At 35.7% G+C, this 20,475-nt stretch overlaps 1 protein-coding gene and 1 long non-coding RNA gene across 6 annotated transcripts in view; one reads left to right on the forward strand and one right to left on the reverse strand.

Moving 5' to 3' along the window:
• LOC133523806 (tyrosine-protein phosphatase Lar) overlaps positions 1-16,249 on the reverse strand; it is a 701,140-nt gene extending 684,891 nt beyond the window's left edge. For 3 of the 5 annotated variants that reach the window (XM_061859542.1, XM_061859541.1, XM_061859540.1), the window contains exon 1: positions 14,850-16,249. The gene's annotated coding sequence lies outside the window, so the exon portion shown is untranslated. The remainder of the gene's footprint in view (positions 1-14,849) is intronic. The other 2 variants (XM_061859544.1, XM_061859543.1) reach the window with 1 other exon arrangement.
• On the forward strand, positions 4,428-5,569 carry LOC133523793 (uncharacterized). Its single transcript, XR_009800280.1, has 2 exons — positions 4,428-4,755; positions 5,329-5,569. It is a non-coding gene; the product is annotated as an uncharacterized LOC133523793 (long non-coding RNA).
• Positions 16,250-20,475: the final 4,226 nt, after the last annotated feature.

Below are 20,475 nucleotides of genomic sequence, written 5' to 3' on the forward strand. Positions count from 1 at the left end.
CACTACTTGTAACCTAACCTATTTATTTGGTTAACTACTGTCAATGTATTTTTGGGCCAGCCTGAATAGCGTCCGTTTGGCAATAGGCATAGTGTGGAAAAAAATAATGGAACCTATAGGGAAAGTGCCTTAAAATTAAAACCTTAAGTTATCTCATTTTACTTATAGGAAATATTATTTTATATATATTATATAAAAAAAATAAAAATAAAACTTTTTAAAAATATCGCTTGTCGCGCGCGGAAATAGAACCGCCAAAAATTGCAAGAAATAAAAATTCGCTATTTTATTTCACTAGATACAATACAGTTAATGTTAAATTTTCTCCAAGAAACATTAGGTCTTATCCTCGACTGTAACAAGAATATTTTCAACCCTGTATTAGAGCGTTCTTCTATTTTGCGTAGTTGTTACGGGTCTCTAGATCACGTTACACTGGTCCGCCCACGGACTCTCGCTCGACCAATCAGAATACAGGACAAGCGCGGAAAAGAACTGGGTTGAGAATAGATTAAAGTGCAAATGGAACTGTGGAAACGCATCCTCGTATTGTTCGACAATGTAGGCATTAAGGTCGCTGTGTACGCAACGTGACTTTTCCAGTCCCGTTCGGGATGGATATTTTTCTTTATTGGAAAAAGGGTAAGCATTTGACCACAAACTCACCTGATGGTAAGTGCCGATGCAGTCTAGGATGGAACATGCTTACCTAAAAGATCTAGTCTATTTACTCTCAATTAAAAGTGTCCAAGTTATAGTGGACTGGGAATTGATTTGCAGGAAGTGAATTCCGCTCCTTAGCCGTTCACATGGTAAAGCTGGAAGCATAGCGTTTAGTGCGAATAGTGGCAGAGAGTGGTACTTTGTGTCATGTAACATTATGCGCGCTTATGGTTATGATATGCCAGGATTTCCCTTGACAAGTCAGCATTTTGGCGGTCAAAGGGTTAAAGTGACGAACATTTATCATACTTGTCATAAACTATGTGGTTTCGGACCCGAGCGTAATTACCCTTATTTAAAGGGTTAAATTAAGTTTTGTTTTGGGATAACTCCTGAGTAAAGTTCATTAAATTTTCAAAAATAGGGCTGATTTCATTTCCACGTATTTTAGCATTTGCTCTGCTACGCACACTACTGCAAGTGCATATTGCGGCAAAAAGTTGGAAAAGTAAGTATCTATTACCTGCACGGTACAAATATATGTAAAGTTTCCGATATTTTCCGAAACTTTTCCACAACAAATCAGTAAGTAATTATGGCTGTGGTCTTCTGTACTGTAAGGTGGAGGTACTTCCCCATTTGATGGAATGCTCCAGATTTGTGAGAGATGACATTTCGCTGGGCCCTACCTCTCTTTATGTTGGACGTAATCTTATGTAAATCTGTCAAGAACCAGTTGGCCTGCAGAACAAACCGAAGAAAAAAAATTACATACCTTCAGGTAGGTTGCAGGGCTATTTATTTATTTTTCTATAAAAAAAATAGGTTTCAAACGGAGGGGTCGCGAAGTCATTTATTTATTGCAAATATAGTGTCGTGCAGAAGTTGTTTTAATGTCAAGGGGGAGTTGGATTTTATTTTCTCATGCTAAGTGAGCCGCATTACAAAAAAGTTCGAAAAACGTTGGCATACAAGACAAGTTGGCATTGGTTACAATTTTTTTATCATCATCATATTTTTTGCCTCCAGTCGCCCACTGCATAGTCTATTCGTGTACCTAGGCCACTTGTCTCGGTCCTGAGGGCCTGCCGCGAACCACGTTCGACGTGTTACCTCCCTATCACGCTTACGTAGGAATTTACAAGTGCGACAGAGAGGCAACACGTCGAACGTGGTTCGCGGTAGGCCTCCTGGACTAGTCTCATCCAGAAGTTCCCCTCGATCTTCCGAATGTCGTCCATCCAACTAGCTAACGCCAGGCGCTTTTTTATTCCGAAAGCGGCCACCAATCCATTAACATTTTGCACATGAATCTTTATCTTTAGCCAAAAGGACGACTCACAAATGGTAAGGCACAACAGAACAGCTTTTTAGGTTATTTTAGTTCGTGCACTCCATATTGGGACAGAACCGTTTTGAAGTAAAAGTAACGCACGCTTAATACTTTCTTATCTTGTAAGGTGAACGAAATTGGACCCAAATGTGCGATTTACATCAGCCGGGCGGAGTAAAGGCACGCCTTATAGTCCAGGGACTTATTATCTTCTGTTTTGTACAATATTATTAGTAAAAAATATATTAGTACATACATTGTGTGATTTGTGTGTCTTGGCAGAATATCAGCGATGTGGCTTGCCGCATCATCATGCTGAGCCAGCGCCAATACCCTACCGCAATTCATGGTTTAGTACTTTTATTGTTTTTATTTAATTTTAGACCACAAGATACACTTTCGCATGTATAGTAGTCTCGAGAAAAAACCAGCCACACTTGACGGGTTAGAGGTTTCCAGATTATTATCTGCAATTTTTTATGAAATAATAACCCTTAATTAGAAAATAAATTAAAGATTTATGTATGTACTTACATGTTACTTTAATGAAACTAAGGACTGAACAGTAAAAGAATCTGCTATACTCTTTTGTTAGACATTTTTGCACATCATTCCCAATGCACAGCATTGTTAAAGTAGCTTGCTACTGTATGAGCAAGGTTTCCGCTGCACCTATTTAATTAGTACGAGTATTTCTGATTATAGCTTTAATTTTAGTTTAGAATAATTTAATTGTATATTTGGCATGTAATTATTATTGTAATGTAATTGTTAATGTGTTGATACCTGAATAAATAACATGTTATTTATTATTATGTATTAATGCACTTTTATCTTAGTCGAGGATTTAACACTATTGTGAATATTAAAGTCGGCCGTTGTATTTTACAATAATTGTTGATGTACTTGTTTTTGCTTGTATATTAATTCCATGTTGACGTGTAAAAGTGCCCTTGTGGCATATTTGCTGAATAAATGTTGAAGAAGTTGAAGGCCCTTATTGAGGCTGTGCGCCCGCGCCCAGACCGTCCGGATTATAGCAATCAGCGGATTAGAGAGGGTCCGGATTACCGAGCTATACTGTAGTTTAATTCGCTACTATTGATGCTGACTGTACGGTCGAGTTCACAAACATCTTTACGAGAATATATGTGACGTTCTCAATTAAAACGTACAACTCGTCGCTTAGCATAAGGACGAAAATTGCTCGTATCTTGATACGAATAACCTGTCAGCGCGTCCTTATGGCAAGCGACAATGTGGTACTTTTTACTTGAGAACGTCACATATTTGCAAAACCTCATCGTCAGTGACTTAAAGGCGTGTGAATATATTTTTGGTGCGTTGGCTTGTAAGATATTTTTGAACTCGACTGTACATTTTGCATTGCGCAAGTGCAACATAGATAAAGAGTAATAATGCAATGCAAATTGTAGAACCTTATTTTAATTTTTATTATTTCACTTTGTCGCTCTATTTCCAGTATTAGCTGATATTGTTCAAACGTGGTAAAGTTCTCATATAACCTGTCTAATATTTCATATGAAACATTTCCCAAGAGTGACACAATAAGGTGACAAATGGTCGCGTTTACAGGCTTTACTGCTACCGGTATAGCCTTCAAAATCGTCACATTACGCTTGTCAGAAGGTCACGGTTAAATGGCTAATTTGCCAAAACAAAATTAACCCCTTCAGTTCAGACCTACAGGAATTGCATTCCCTGCATTAAGAGTCCCTGGCAAGCTCGGAAAGCATATAGCAGTACATAAAGACAGAAGCGGCGTGGGACTTTTTTAATTTATTTTATTTTATAAGGTGTAGTGATATGTTGTATTGTTTTATACATTACGCGTGCATTTTATTATTAGGCGTGTGTACACTGTATACCCTCCTACCACAGAATAAATAATAGTACCGTACAGAAATAACACTTCCTACAAAACCGAAGTTTGACAGCGATTCAAGGACGAGTCACGCTGTCCCTTTCTAATGTATAGCGCTATCGCTTCCGCCTATTTAGGGTTGCCAAAATTCAAGTCTTATCTGTGTCAATTATCTTATCTGTGGTCGTGCACGCAAAAGGACGTCAAGTTGTGCCAACCCTAAGAATTGTTCGGAGCGCTAGTCGAGCGACTATCGTGTCCATGCTTACTGTACGCAGATGACCTCAAAATCTACTCAATGATAACAAACGTCCTAAACTGTGAAATCCTTCAGAGTAATCTAAATACAGTTGCAGAATGGTGCATCTCCAATCGTATGTTCCTGAATACAAATAAATGATACGTCATTTCTTTCTCGGCTTCAAAACAAAAGTTATTTTTTAATTATTCTTTAAATAATTCCACGCTTAATCGTTCTTCTGTAATTAGGGACCTTGGTAACTGCTTTGACGAAAAATTAACATTCAATCGCACTGTGAGTACTTATAGTCTGTCAAGCAAAGTCTGTCAGTAGCAATGTAAAGCAAACTGAAGTATGGCAACACTCACAGAGCAGTATTGCGCTAAGAAAAGCAGCAATGTACATCGAACCGAAACATATTTTTTACCGCTGAGCGCGCTCTTCGTACGTCAACTAAAATTGCCGCTCGCGGTTTATTGAAGCATTTGGAAATTGTTATTATTATGAGAGGGACAATTTAAACTGGAGTAAAAACGATGTCAATCAATATGATAAACGAGATCAAAAAATACCTATTTGCAAACGGACTATGCTGGAGAAAATAATGTTTGAATCAAGTCATTGCTTCCGCAGGTAGCTGGATTTTAATATATTATCAGATTTCTCGGTTGGAATTCAATATTAAAGATATATCACGATAAAATGCAATACAAATGCTCCTTTATGCAACCTTCAAAAGCTAATTAGACATATTTAGGTATATGTACAATCGAAAAATATATCAATAGATTGAATTAAAATAAAGGTTTGTATGCTTAGTAAAAGGTGGACGCAAAAGGCGAGCGCTCGCATTCTTAACCTTTGGTATGCTTAGGAGCAGATCTGCTACATATATATTCAACTTAAACATGAAGATGTCATAGCTAAGTAAATAAATGTAAAGGTTAAGGCATTTGCACTTGAGTACTTTTTACCAAACGAGCTGTTAGTAGGTACCTATACTACTGAATTTAACTAGAATAAAACAATCCATTGTTTTATATAGGTAAATATTAAAACCTAGGTAAGTAACCCCTGAGCCATCACTGGCAGCGGTAGCCCTGGTAGGGTATCACTGTAACTATTCTTGTCACAATTGCAGGGCTTATTAAATATCAAATATCTGGACTATTTACATCATTTTGATATGGTTTTATTCTGTTTTAGCAAACTTAGAAGACAAATAGGGAGCAAAGAGAACATGAGCACCACGGTAGAAAGCTGTTTTTAACATCAGTTCAGAAACTGAAGAAGCCCAAAGAAAATAATTATGCCACTTGTTAATTGTAAATTAGTGTATTTCTCTTGAACAATGTCACATTCACATACCAGTGTAATTTTGAAATGGTTTTACAATATATTTATATAAATATACAGATTAAAAATAAATAAAACACAACTGCAGATATTTTGGTGTTCATTTAATTTCAAGGCAATTAAGATATGGGTCACTTTAGCTTACTTACACTTAATTCAGGCCATTCATTGAAAAAATATCATTAAGTTACCAATGTTACTGGTCCACTCCAACCAAGCATCAGAATACTTTGTACCTAGTCACTTATTGCATCTTAAGCATAAAACAGATCTGTTTGAAAATTTGTAATTTCAAGTTTAAAGTTTCCATTCCAAGTTTCAAAATGTATTCTTATAGTAGTAGTTACACATAAAACTTAGTCTAAAGCAATTTGCCTAATTTATAGTACAGAGATATTCCAATATCTCTGAGACCACTCTTACATGCTAGCTTGGTAAGGTTTTGCTCACACTACTGTTTTTATACAGGCTAAAAATGTTAGATATTTACATGTATTGGCTAGATCATATTTTATATGTAGATATTTAAAAAAGTCATTTAGATATCAGGAGAATGCTGTTAAGAAATTTTATTAACTTTCACATTAGTCTATTCAAGACTTGTCAGGAACTGACACAATTTCAGGTACTCAAAATATTAATAAAAGATACCTTGACAATGGAAACTTAACAACTTCCACTCATGTGAGTAATATGGAGTTATATTGTTTCTGGATAAAAGAAGGTGTGATTTAAATGTTAAAATATTTTTCTAAAATTATGCACACTCAATAAATTATTTTAATTTATTGAACAAACAGGTAAAGCAACTTAAAACTTCTCTTAAATAGGTACATACCGACTTCAGAAAGTATAAACTAGGATTTTCCATAGGTATACATGTGCAATAGCTGAGTGCATGAAACAAATCAGCCTAAATAATATATTTTCGTGATGATTAACAAACGGACAACTTTTACAATAATAATCTAAACTATTGTCCCAATTTTTTTAGTTTTTTTAATTAACAAGTTTATTTTTCGTCTTGTTTGCTGTACGTACGTATGTACGTAAACCGCCGTAGGTAAGTTTTGTATGAAGAGAAACTTTTACGAACGCCTTATATTGGGCGAGTTTTAATCCTGCAACAAACATATGGAAGTATTAGGTAGATGTTGCGAAAGAAAGTAGGTATAATCAAGGTTCTTAAACGTCTTAAGATTGTTTAAAAAGTTACCTTTGAAAATATTTGAGGACTTCGTCTGTTGATATTGGGAACAATCGAATCAGTTGCGGTTTCGAGGGCACAATTCGTGGTCTTATTGGATATATTTAGGCATACGTTTTATCTTTATTTAAGCCTTTTAACCCTGAAACAGAAAAAACTGCACATTATCTTAAAAATTCTCCGGGATCTTGAAGTAATTATCATAACCTCAAAATTTTCTAATGGTTAAGATCAACGAGCATGATTTTACTTACATTGTAGGCATCTTGACTTTGCTTATGGTCATGCACAATATTATTTTATATATTTATATTTATTTTAATGCTGGGAGCAGAAATTTCTCTTGAATTAGCACCGATTCGGAATGTAAACAAACAAGATGGACGATCCACATTCTACAGATAAAACACAGATTACACGCGATTTTGGAATTATTCGAACACAGTGTTGCTAGCCCGCGATTTTTCAAATTTGCCGCGTTTTTCTACTGACAAGATTTGCTTGACCAACTATAATATCAAAAGGTATCAAGTTAAATGGATTTATAGCTCGCTTTGCAAAGGAATTAAAAAACTTTCATGTTTTAAAATACTTATACTGTTCCTTGGTCAGGAGCACTTTAGAGTAAGGATCTGTAATATGGGCACCTTATTATAATACTCACATTGACAGGTTAGAAAAAGTACAAAAGCAGTTTCTTAATATCCTCAGCTACAGGCTCCAGCTTGGTCGCAGCCTCAGATCATATACCACCAGGCATCCCTTACAAATCGTAGGAAATGCAGCGAACTGTTAATACTTTATAAAATTAACCAAATAACACTTGACCCTACTCATAGTGTTGTGTTCCTGCCGGTGAGTAAGGTTGCCAGAGCTCAACGAGGGGGGTGGGGTTAGGGTCGGCAGCACGCATGTAACTCCTCTGGAGTTGCAGGTGTACATATGCTGCGGAGACTGCTTACCATCAGGCGGGCCGTATGCTTGTTTGCCACCGACGTAGTATATAAAAAAAAATTATACACTCAAAAATTTACTTTCCCACCCTTCTTTCTCTTCTAAATTTTATCACTCGAATTTTTTTGAATAGATTTTGAAAGTTGCCAAACAAATTTTGCTGCCACTATAGTATTCGATAAAATCCCGTATACGGTCATTCATCTTCCTAGCGTTTGTCCCGGCTTATTGCCACGGCTCATGGAAGCCTGGGGTCCGCTTGGCAACTAATCCCAAGAATTGGCGTAGGCACTAGTATTTACGAAAACAACTGCCACCTGACCTTCCAACCCAGAAGGTAAACTAGGCCTTATTGGGATTAGTCCGGTTTCCTCACGATGTTTTCCTTCACCGAAAAGCGACTGGTAAATATCAAATGATATTTCGTACATAAGTTCCGAATAACTCATTGGTACGAGCCGGGGTTTGAACCTGCGACCTCCGGATTGCAAGTCGCACGCTCTTACCGCTAGCCCACCGCTATACGGTATACGAGAAAAAATTAACGCCGTGTGAACCTACCCTTACAATAAAGTAAATATAGGTATTTCTATAATATTTAATCACAATAATGAAACCACTAAAAGGTTAATGGTTGGGTATTGCCCTTACGCCCTTAGTCTAACTTCCAACAGGTAAATAAAAGGAAAAAAATCAGGAGAAAGCTCTTTTAATTACATTTTAACGACTAAAGGTATTTATTGAAGGGTTTGATAAGAGGCTGTAGGCGTCACGAAATACTTATACATTGAATAACATACCTATTTATGGATGAAAGCAGTGTTTAGTAAATAAAGAATAAATAAATAGTATAAGGACATTCTCACACAAATTGACTAAGTCCCACGGTAAGCCAAGGAGGCTTGTGTTGAGGGTACTCAGACAACGATATACAAGGTGCCCGTGAGCATTGCGAGAGATGTTAACGGTGCATTCCTGATGGCAACAGAAGCAAAAAATGTTAATAAATTTTGTAAAAATTCGACAAAAAATTTTTTTTTTGTTTTTTTTCCCTTTTTTTGAACACTCCTGTACATAAAACGTAATTTTTATTGATAAACACATAACCTAAAATTAACTAAACATTTTTTATTTTATTTGGGGCTAGCCTCTCGAATACATTTTTTTTATTTTTCGATGTCAATCAATATGTATGTCCAGACTAGACCTCAAAGTGGCAATACCGCAGTATAAAATGTGTTTTGTACCGACTTATGGTGAAAAAATTATTTCGAAAAACATTTAATTATCTGTGAAACTAGGCCTAATTTAAAGAAAATTTCATATGACATTTTAGTTTCTAAATATTACCAGGAATGCTTAGTTAAAATGTCTCGCAATGCTCACGGGCACCTTGTATATAATATACAAATACTTAAATACATAGAAAACATCCATCCAGGACTAATATCTGTGCTCATCACACAAATAAATGCCCTTACCGGGATTCTAACCCAGGACCATCGGCTTCATAGGCAGCGTCACTACCCACTAGGTCATACCGGTCTTCATACGGTGTAGACTGATAACAATAAAGAATAGTCAATGTTTTAGGAAATGTGGCACATTATATATTATTTTTACATTTAAGTTATTTGCGTATGAAAACTGCCACTGACTGCTATTCATAATATTTCAAAACATAAAATTAGACTTGACTGACACGATTTAATTACTACTTTTATGCAAATAACATCGGCCAGGAAAGTCCGGTTGTAAGTCATAAAAAGCTGTAGATGACAGTTTCTGTAAATGTATAAGGGGGTCACGCCAATATTAGGACACAGTTCTGGTTCAATTCAAATAAGCCCTAATAGGGTGTTTTACAATATACTTCTACATCTACAGGGGGCTAGCGAAAATGATAATCGAACATTGACTAACGCCAAATGAAAAAAAATGCACCGAGATGACAGATGCTGATGCTACGAAACGTCACGTGACCATGTCTATATTTTTTTTCGATTGGCGTTTTCTATCATCGATAGTCATCTTGGCTAGGCCCCCAATTCTACGGTTTCGATAAGACTACTCCCAGTGCTGGTTTTTCATGCAGTCGCCATCAGATATATTAGAGCGTGGTATACAAGTTGGTCAAAATTATATGAACACGCACTCTAACTAAAAGCGCGTTCAGATATTTGTGAGCGCCTTGGCTGCTCCGATATATCTGACGGCGACTGTACAAAAGTACTGGAACAATTCCCGGTTCTTGACATGCTAAACCTGTCCTTTCTATAATTCCATAATTTTGTTATTTTTCAACTGTTCTAACTCCAACGATCCAAGGCATCCTATCTTCTAAATCTTCTTCCTATCCTTCTATTGCTATTCTCTATTCTTCGCATTGTTTTAGGTTTGATGCCAGCCATAATCAATATCTGTCACATTAAAGAAACAAATAAATATTCGGGGAAAGTAAAGGCTAAAATAGTTATTTGTTTTACAAGGGGGCAAAGTTGCTGTTTAACCGCTCTTGCTAAATATTGATACCCGAGCATGCGAGATCCCAGAATTGAACCACGAGCGTAGCGAGTGGTTCGAAAACGGGAATCTTGAGCGTTGCGAGGGTTTTAAGGCACGAGGGTTAAACAAACTTTGCCTCCGAGTGAAACACAATAGTACATTTCGATGCTAGTGCGGAAAGTACGTCATTACTTAACGAGTACCGAGATATCTTGCCACGAGCCGTAGGCAAGTGGCAAGACTCGGGACAAGTGAAGAATGACATTTCCGCACGTGTAGCGAACGACGTTTTTTAATACAGTTGCGAAAAAATAATTGTAAATATAAAATATACTATTATTACCTAAGTATCGTTATTTACGATTATTTGTGTATTATTTAAATTGTATGAAAACAATATCGAATGTTGCCTTTGGCCTCTGCTTTGACAGGGGTTTCTATATTCCGTTCCATTCAGACAACTTATTAAGAACGGTTTTTCAATATTCAATATTAAAAAATAAACGTGTTATGATGAAGAGGTAAGTAATAATATATGAAATATGCTTAAATTTATTATTTTTACATTAACAGTAGGTTTTTATGTTGATTACGACTTTTAAAGCGAACTAACATTAACACTCATCAAGACGTAGCCATGAATTGGAACACGTGAAAAAGTAAAAAGCACTAGATCGCGAAATCCAATTTTCCGCACGCTAAACAGCTACGTAAAATAGCACTTTTTGAGCAACTGTATTAAAATAGTACATTACGATACAAGTGCGAAAAATAGGAAATTCGTAACGAGTGGCGACAAATTAAAACACGACCGAAGGGAGTGTTTTAAATCGACACAAGTTGCGAATTACCTATTTGCACATGTATCGTACAACGTTTTACAGTACATATGGCCCTTTAAATGTTCGACACAGTAACGTAATATGGTAATTTTCGCACTGGTGCGGTAAAGTAGCACCATATGTACTGTAAAATACTAAAAAAAATCGGACAAGTGCGAGTCGGACTCGCCCACCGAGGGTTCCGTACTTTTTAGTATTTGTTGTTATAGCGGCAAAAGAAATACATGTCCATCTCGGTTCATGAGATACAGCCTGGTGACAGACGGACGGACGGACGGACAGCGGAGTCTTAGTAATAGGGTCCCGTTTTACCCTTTGGGTACGGAACCCTAAAAATCAAATCCAAATGAACGTAATTAAAATCTATCATTCAAGATCATCATTTATAAGTCAATTCTAGCAGCTAACATAAGGAAAAAGCTCAAAATTTGCATCTCATTACTTTGCCCCACATGTGGAAAAAACGCAACTTTCTCATTAGTTTTTGAACAATCAAGTTTTACCTTTACCAGTTGGTGTGGTGGATAGGTTTTTTTATATGCCAGATAAGGTCAATATGGGTAAGTGTGGCTGGCCTTCATTAATAGGGCTCTTTGGCCATAGAATAGTGTTTATTGCGAGTGCATACATCTGCTTTTTGGTACAGTCAGCGTCAAATACTTTGTAGCAGCCAAAGTAGCCAAATAGTTCGGTACACCATATATTTACTATGGTGTACCAAACTATTTGGCCACTTTGACTGCTACTAAGTATTTGACGCTGACTGTACTAAAAGCAAGTACAGTGTCAAAAGAATAAACTTGCAATAAACACAAACCAATGGCTACACAGGCCTCAATGCGCAAACCAGTTACACTTGCCCGTATTGACCTTACTAACATTGGCCAATCTACTAATCAATCTGCTAAGATTAGTAAAGTCAAGTGTAAAAATATGGGTGCCCACATCATACTCAAACATAAGTCCCATAGCTCTTATGTCAGTAAATTAAGAACTATGGGACATATTATTGAGTAATTTATATCGTCAGGTGACAAGCAAAACTCACTAATTACTAAAAAAATATTAAACAAAAATCAACTTTATTTTAGTAGCATTGTGGCTATGAACTTGTGGTGGTAATTAGTGAGTTTCGCTTGTCACCTGACGATATGCACCCATATTTTTACACACAGTAAATTTCAATTGATTTAGCACATTGTATTAGGATCACACTGAGATTTTAGCATCTGGGATGTTTAAAAGCACAGCTTAAATATAAATAAATGTTTGAGACTAATTTGTTTGATAGATAAAAATTTAAAATAAGTTTTTGGCAAAAATTTCATTTTTGGTACAAGCTTTTATCGCTGACTGTACTTTTTTTCCACAGGCAACTAATACTCATCAAGACAATTCTAAAAACCCCAAACACAATTAGGTTGTGTTGTTTTATCACAGAGTTCCTATGGCTATCTCCTGTCTCCATCATCAGATCAGCTTGATGGTACCATAATATTCCATTGTCACCTGACTTGCATATGTATGCAAATTTTCAGCTTCATCGGTAACCAGGAAGTGGGTCCAATTTAACTTGCAAGATTTGTCCCATACATACTAACAGGGCAAATTAAATAAAAGCTTGTAAAAATGTTTTTGTTTTATATTAATTCTTAAAATCCAAGTATATCAATTTAAGGTTTTTTCTAGAATTAATCATATATTCATAAGAAAGTTACCAACTGAATCATTATTTTGTATTTTTGCGATACAATGGAATAAAAACATTCATAATAATGTCTTACCTATTAAAAATCATAATTATTGGCTCACTGGGATAACAACATACAAAAAGTCAATGGCGGGGGCCAACTGTATATGGGAGGCCTAAGACCGCTAAAAATGGAAAAAGCTGGACTGGAGGGTTCTGGTGTAATTTTCTTTAAGCACAAATTATTAAGCCTAGGTTAAATTAAAAGTATTTTTGGGAGAATCAACTTTTTAGCGTCACTCGTTGCCATGGTTACGATTAGTTGTCCAGGGGACAAAAGTTCATTGAAATACTGATTTTATGGTACTTAAATGTATCAAACTTGCGTTTTTGTGGTCGTTATAACCAATGTCCATAATGGGCCCCCTACTAAGCATGTTAATAGAACGGCATACAACGTCTCTTCAAACAAACTGTGCCACTGTTGTCCCTTGGACAACGGGACAGGATAACAAAACAAAAAAAGTTGATTCACCCTTTTACAATTTTATTTTATTGAATTTTATTTTTATTGTGGGACTAAATAATGTAAATAATGTGCTGTAATATTTATTTATTTATTTAATTTTATTGTTACCCAGAAATTAAAGGTTTTTAATTTTATTTATTACCTTTTATCTGTACCCAATTGTATGAAAGATCACATTATTTTATTATCATCTTATATATCATCAAGAAACATTGTTTAAGACAAAGTGATTATAAATCAGACAAGCACATGGTGCGTGACTCACAACATGTGTCTTACTCATAACACTTCACATGGTATGTTTTGTAAATAATCCTACTTAGTTTATTTTAATAACTCTTAAATCTCATTGTGTTTTAGGGCACACAGATGGGTCCCAGAGTCAGACCAAGATAACTTGGCAGCAATTTTTACTGCACAGAAGTGTGCAGAATTTTAAACATAAATCTTCTATGAATTTATTTTGTAGTCTTGGTTGCCAACAATTTTACATACTGGACAAAAGTGAATTTATGATGATCTTGATAAGTAATTTTTGGGCAAATTATTTAGGGCAGTCTTCATAGTGATATTATCTGACACTTATAAGTATTTTAATAATTCAAATTATCTTACATTTTTATGATATTATGATTAAATAGGTGTACTTCTCTTTGAGTCAAATAGTTTTTGCCATATTTCACTTCCAAACTTATCGCAGTAGTTTCATTTCCAAAATGAATCTTTAACACTTCACACTTAATTTATTCTGTGAAATTACCATTTGGCATCATTTTACTTTGTCAAACTGTATTAAGACAAGAACTCATTTAGAAAATGTTTTATATTGGCTAATATTCTATTCTAAAAACATTTTGATCAAATTGTCACTTCACGAATTTGGAAAATAGGCATCTCTATTTAAATATGTACCAAATTTCTTTTTCTTATGATTTTGTATTTTTATATCATTAATTGATTCTAAAATCTCAAGCTTTTTCCATTTTTACTGACAAAAAGGTTCCCAATTTTTATTGGGATAATATAGTACGACTTTGGTACCTATTTGAACGAATATGTAAGACAGAATTATTTTATATCAGGAGGTTTGTTTCTATGGAACATCAGCTCATAAGTTTCTATTATGTAGAGTTCTAGATTAACACAGATCTTCTGGAATGCCTTTCTATGGGCAGAACTACTTTAAATATAAACACTAACTTGAATTATAGGTTATTTTCACTTAAACCAACAAATCACTCCCTGGATATGTAAAAAAATTAAACTTAAAGCGCTAAGTGAACCATTTACACTTAATTTATAAGCTTTCATGGATCTGCTCGACTTTTAAGTTTGATTATGAATAAAAAAGTATCCTAATTTGGAAACTATAAAACATTATGATTTTTTTGTTTGTGATGAAGTTTTGCTTACATCTGTCTAGGTAATGTTTTAAGAATTCAGCGATTTATCGCAAAGACCAAACGGCTTGCGATAACCTAAGGCCAAAGAGACTAGTTTTACGAATTTATTAGTACATAAACAATATTGATTACTTAGTAGGCAATAGCCTATGCACCCTGTATGCAATAGTTCCCTAACTTTACTAAGCTTTCAACGCTTTACTGTAATTTCTAAAACATATAGCGAAACATAAATACGTACCCTTATAAGTACGCTGCTGAAATGAAAATGTCCAACAGTCCAGCGAGGAAAACCATTATCACATACAACACACACAATTCACAGGTTCCACTAACACAACACCATTTATAAATTATTAAATCCACACCCGCGCAAATGATAAAATCAGTTTCTTATTGACATAAACACAAACTGAGCGTCCGCCATATGCAGGTACGTTCCGCACATACCACTCGTGAATATTTTTCTGTCAGCCCGTTCGAAAGCTCAGCATTGTGATGACCACTTCACAAGATTTTTACATGCCAGTGAACGTTTACATGAAAGTTTGAGGTAAAAAAGCCAAGAAAACACTACATTTGACATGCTATGCAACTACAGTATAACTTAAAGCACAACTTTAAGATAAATTTAATGTTTCCAGGAAAACGTCAAGTTTTTGTAACCGAGTTTCAAAACTACTTCTCATCATGGAGCGTGAATTCAGAACGCACGAGGATTTGCAACTGACTTCAAGCGGATGCGGCGGCGCGGCAACTTCAGAGCGCTCCAATCCCGACGAGCTTTGATTTCGATTTACGGAGAAGCGTAGATGCACGTGGAAAAGGGATAGCCGATATTATATCTTTCAAGTCAACGGCCTCTGTTTAGACACGGCGCGAATTGGGTATTATTTACTTAGACTGTGGTAAAATGATATCTTTTACTGAAGATCTTTTTCTTCAATCCGTGCATAGGCAATCTCACTTGCTTAATTCTAACGAAAAGATGAACTAAGTAAAGCTTTTTTGAGAAATAAGAGTCTTTGATTGGTATTTTATGTTCTTAGCTAGGTACCCTGCATCAGAATAAGCAGATCTACATATAATATGGGTTTCCAAAAGAAAAATAGATAACGCAATCTGGGAATAAGTGAGCGAACAATAAAAATAATTCTGCTAATCGGTTTGACCGTCTTCAAGATATCAGAGGAAAGGTACAACAATCTAAAAACGTAAAACCGATTAAGTATTTCAGAAAGATTATTTGAAGTCTGTCAAAAATGCCCGAGATCAGGGGGCCTAAGTGAACTAAGTTTGATTTTTTTCACAGCTTCAAGGAACTGTAGACCTGACACCTGACCTGATCTGGCTGGTTGGTATATGGTTTAATTTTGGGACGGACGGACAACAACGTGATCCTATAAGGGTTCCGTTTTTTCCTTTTGAGGTACGGAACTGCTGATTAAGACCTCACCGAACTCCTCAACGACACGCATTTCTCATTTGGTAAATTGTCTTCTCCGTTAAGAGTCCGCAGCAAGCTCGGTTCTCCATACAACAGTAGTTATGCTCTCATTTTAAAACGACTGGCTAGATTGCTCTAAAATTTTGTACTTACAATAGGATAAGGTATATCTATGCATGTAATTAGTTGAGATAACTTCAGAAACCATAGTTAAAAAATACAGCGTATTTAAGTTTCTATATAGTTAGTAGTTGCGAAGAATTTAAGCGAAGTTAGTTTTTATAAGTGAAGATCTTGTGGAACAATTAAGTCCTTTGAGTTTTCTGCTTTAAGACTCTACAAAATTTCAAACTCTTTTTGTCAGTTCTTTGTAGAGACTTGAGTAAAGATGCCGCGTAAAAATTTGCTTTAGATTCCCTTAAATTTGCGATATCTACAGGAAAGACGCGAACGAATTTGCTATAAAATGTGTATGATCCATAAAACGGTTGACGGAGTCCTTATTCGGAGGCTCAAGTGTTTTTGAATTACGCGCTTAAAAAAGACTCAATAAAGCACTCTACTCAGGACTTATTTAAATGACTCGGAAGTTTTTTAAGCGCTGAGCCTCGTAAAAACGAGTCGAGGTCATATTTAGACTCAAAAGACCAACACTAATCTCTAAACATCATTTCTATCGATTGCTATTTGCAATAAAAGAACTTCAATCTTCAACAGCAGTACGCGTTGCTCACGCACAAATGCAGTGCATCGTAATATTCCCGGCGGACGTGTATTCATGCCCTTATAGTGCCGCTGGGAAATATTTCGAGTGTGTAACGGTCTTTAGATCAACGCTGTAGATTTGAATAGATGTGTGAGTGTGGACCGATTTTTTTTGTTTAAGATTATAAATTATAATTCTAGATTAGTCCTTTTTTTCGCAAAATTTATACTGATGACCGAATCTGATAGGCTTAAATATAGTGATTTGTAGTGTTCTAAAACAAGTATTAAAAATCCGCAGCGAGCTCGGTTCTCTATACAAACGTAGTTACGCTCTAATTTTAAAACAACTAGCTAGATTGCTCTGAAACTTAGTACTTAACTTACAATAGGATAAGGAATATCTGTACCCCTAGTGTAAATTTAGTCGATAGCGAAACGTGACGTACGCGTTTGCGTTAAGTCTCATTTTGTATGGGTTTTTGAACAGCGCACCAAGCGGGACGTTTTGGAAAGTCAAAAATCTCATACAAAATGACACTTAACGCAAACGCGTACGTCACGTTTCGCTGTCGAAAATATTTACACTAGGGGTACTGATGTGTACCAAGTCCTGTAATTAGTTTATGTATACAATAGTAAAAAAAATACAGCGAAGTTAGTTAGTTCATACGAAACTTGTTTTTTCTCTATATCGTTTGTTTTATAAAGGTAAGGTGAACAATGTATGTGATTGAAAAGTGTCCATCACAAAACCTTAAATAGGTGGCGCCACAATACATTGCGAACAATTTTTTAACTTTGATTAAAATAAAGAACAAATCACTGACAGCGCACTTCACTCCGTCAATAACGTCTAAGTTCATGTCATGTCCTTGTGCTACCCTAGCGCCACCGGAAATATTTCGAACTATTATTTACAGCTGCCAGCTGGACTCTTTAGTAACAGTTTCTCCCATAAGAGATAGTTCTCCTTACCTCTCCTTATCTTACCCTCCATACATAAACTAATTACAGGACAAGATATAATACCTCAAGTCATTGTATGTGCAAAGTTTTATTACAATCCAACACTTAGTTTTAAAATGAGAACGAAACTCCGTTTGTATGGGAAGGTGAAAGTCCTCCGAGCTTGCTACGGACTCTTAAATTAAAAGTCGGACGAACACGCCGCCGAAAAGCAACTCTCATTTTAAAACGACATTATTAAATTAGATTTAATTTGACATTAACATATAAGTATGTCTATATGGAAGGTAGAGTTAAGGAATAGAATCTCCATATACCAAAAAGTGTCCGACAAAAAACCATAAATAGGTGGCGAAACAATACATAGAATACTTGAAAAAAAAACTAATCATAATCACTAGACAGCGCAATTCACTCCGTCAATAACGCCTAGCTAGGTTCTTAGCTACTCTAGCGCTACTCTGGAACTATTATTTATAGCTGACAGGTGGACACTTTTGCAACAGTTCTGCCTATGGAGATTCTATTCCTTGCCTCTACCTTCCATATATGTCTGGTTCTAATTAAAGCAAGAAATATTACTTTGCTAATCCGCGAGAAAATAACGTGTTAGTCAATCAGTGCTAACCCGACTAACACTTTATTTTCTCGCGGATTAGCAAAGTAATATTTCTTGCTTTAATTAGCATGGATTTCCGAAAAGTAACGCCTGATTCTATTAATTATTATGTCTGGTTCTGTTTATATTTATTTACTAATTATTTAGAAGGTTAAAGTAAAATTAATAATAAATAAAAAAGATATACTAAAATACAACATGACAACATAGACTATGTGGTATCAACAGAATGGCCGACATTGAACGTCCAGTGTGTACGTGAGATCGTTGCTTACATTAAGCCCTAAACCCTTTGTCCCGTGACGCGGTAACGACCGTGAGTGTTTGGGTTATCGTTCATTGGTCCCTTTGAATGACAGCGTGTTTACATTCTTGGTAATTATCATCACTCATTACAATATGCGGCGCGTTCGGTTACGGAGTTACGGCGTCATTTGTAAAAAATGTGGTGTACGAAAACCGTAATGGAATGGTTTACACAATATCCCGGTAGATGTCGCTGTTACGAACGACAAAATATCCTACATCGCGTGAACGTTGTGTTCATTGTAGAATTCATAAAAACATTTTTTTGTATTTTATATACGAATTTTGTGGAGATAGTTCAGCTGGGTTTTATATACCAGACGTATTAATAGGGTTATTTAATTAAACTTAGCGCCACTTGTACCATCCCACTAAACCAGTGTCAAATTGTACTGTACTTGTAACCATAGTAACTTTAGGTTTAACCGGTTAACCTCGGGTTAGTGGAGTGGTACAAGTGGCGCTTATACAAGGTGCCCGCGAGGAAACGGAAGTCATAAGAAGGAAAAAAAATTAAACACCCTTAAGTCAATTCCGCCAAAAAAAGTGTTTCATCTTTTTTTCCTAAAAACTAGTCTATTCAAAGTGTGCCTTGTCACTTTGATATCTGTCAATAACGACGTCTAAACTAAGTGCCATAGTGGTGACATCGCCATCAAAAAGGCGTTATGCACTGAAACACAGTAAAAAAACGTTTTTTTTAACACGGAACATATGCGAATTAAAAAAAATCATATAAAGTTATTATATGACATTTTTGTCTCCAAATACGATCCGGAATATACTGTTAAAATCTGTGTATGTAATTATTTAAAAACGTCTGATTTGTAGAGCCATAAAAGCGTGTCAAATATTTTTGCGTGCTTCGTTTTGCAAACTACAGCGTAGTGCGTTCACCCCTCCAAACTATCGTATCTATCCTTTGCTAATACCAAATTCACCCCGCCTTACCTTATTGTAAAATTATGTATGTTTTTGGACTGTTATATCTCATATGGGGGCTTTGCTTGTTTGTCTTCAACATCCCTTTGTTATTACGGGGTTTTTACTTTTGCAGGTAGCAGGTATTTTTGGGATAAAAACGTTAGGCCCTTGATAATTTCATTTCTATTGAAACTTAATAAACTTATCAAGGGATCCACGTTTTAACACCAAAAATACCTTCTGGGCACTTTCAATTTTATTTTCTTCCGCACGTGGACGTGACTTTACTTCCTCAGTGTGTTATATGAATATTGTGATGCTTATTTTTTATTATTATTTAAAGTTTACACATAGGTTAACAGTATTACACCAAGGCACTTATGTGGTATCCATGTTAGTGTGAAGATCGCCTAGCTGCTTTTAGTGTTTTTTGTTGTTTTTTTTTTAATGTTGACTCTCCAGGTTATTTGCCAGTGAACCGTATGGACTTCCAAGAATGATTACATAAATCACATTGTTATAGAAACAAATTGCTCGTAAAATTTATCATAAGCCATAAAACGCAGATGAGAGCGTGAATACGCTAATAAAGGTTTTAGTGGCCATAACCTTATTGGCCGATGTAAGATCAGTGTTCTATTTATACTTAACATTGCCTTATTGATACAATTCTGCCAGGGTGTATCCTGCCTTAACACAGTTTAACCGCATTAATATAATATCTACCGCCGCCGCCGGACTGGATTGAGGTGAAGAAAAGAGCCACTGAACAGTGGTATAGAATGAAGCATGTAAGAAATGGAAGTCAGACAACGAACTAAAGGATATCGAACTTAAAGATGTCCTTCTGTTCTGCAGGAAAACAAGAAGATTTGAGGAGAATAGTGTAGGAATGCC

The sequence above is a fragment of the Cydia pomonella genome, chromosome 12 (assembly GCF_033807575.1).
Source record: "Cydia pomonella isolate Wapato2018A chromosome 12, ilCydPomo1, whole genome shotgun sequence".
NCBI lineage: Eukaryota > Metazoa > Arthropoda > Insecta > Lepidoptera > Tortricidae > Cydia > Cydia pomonella.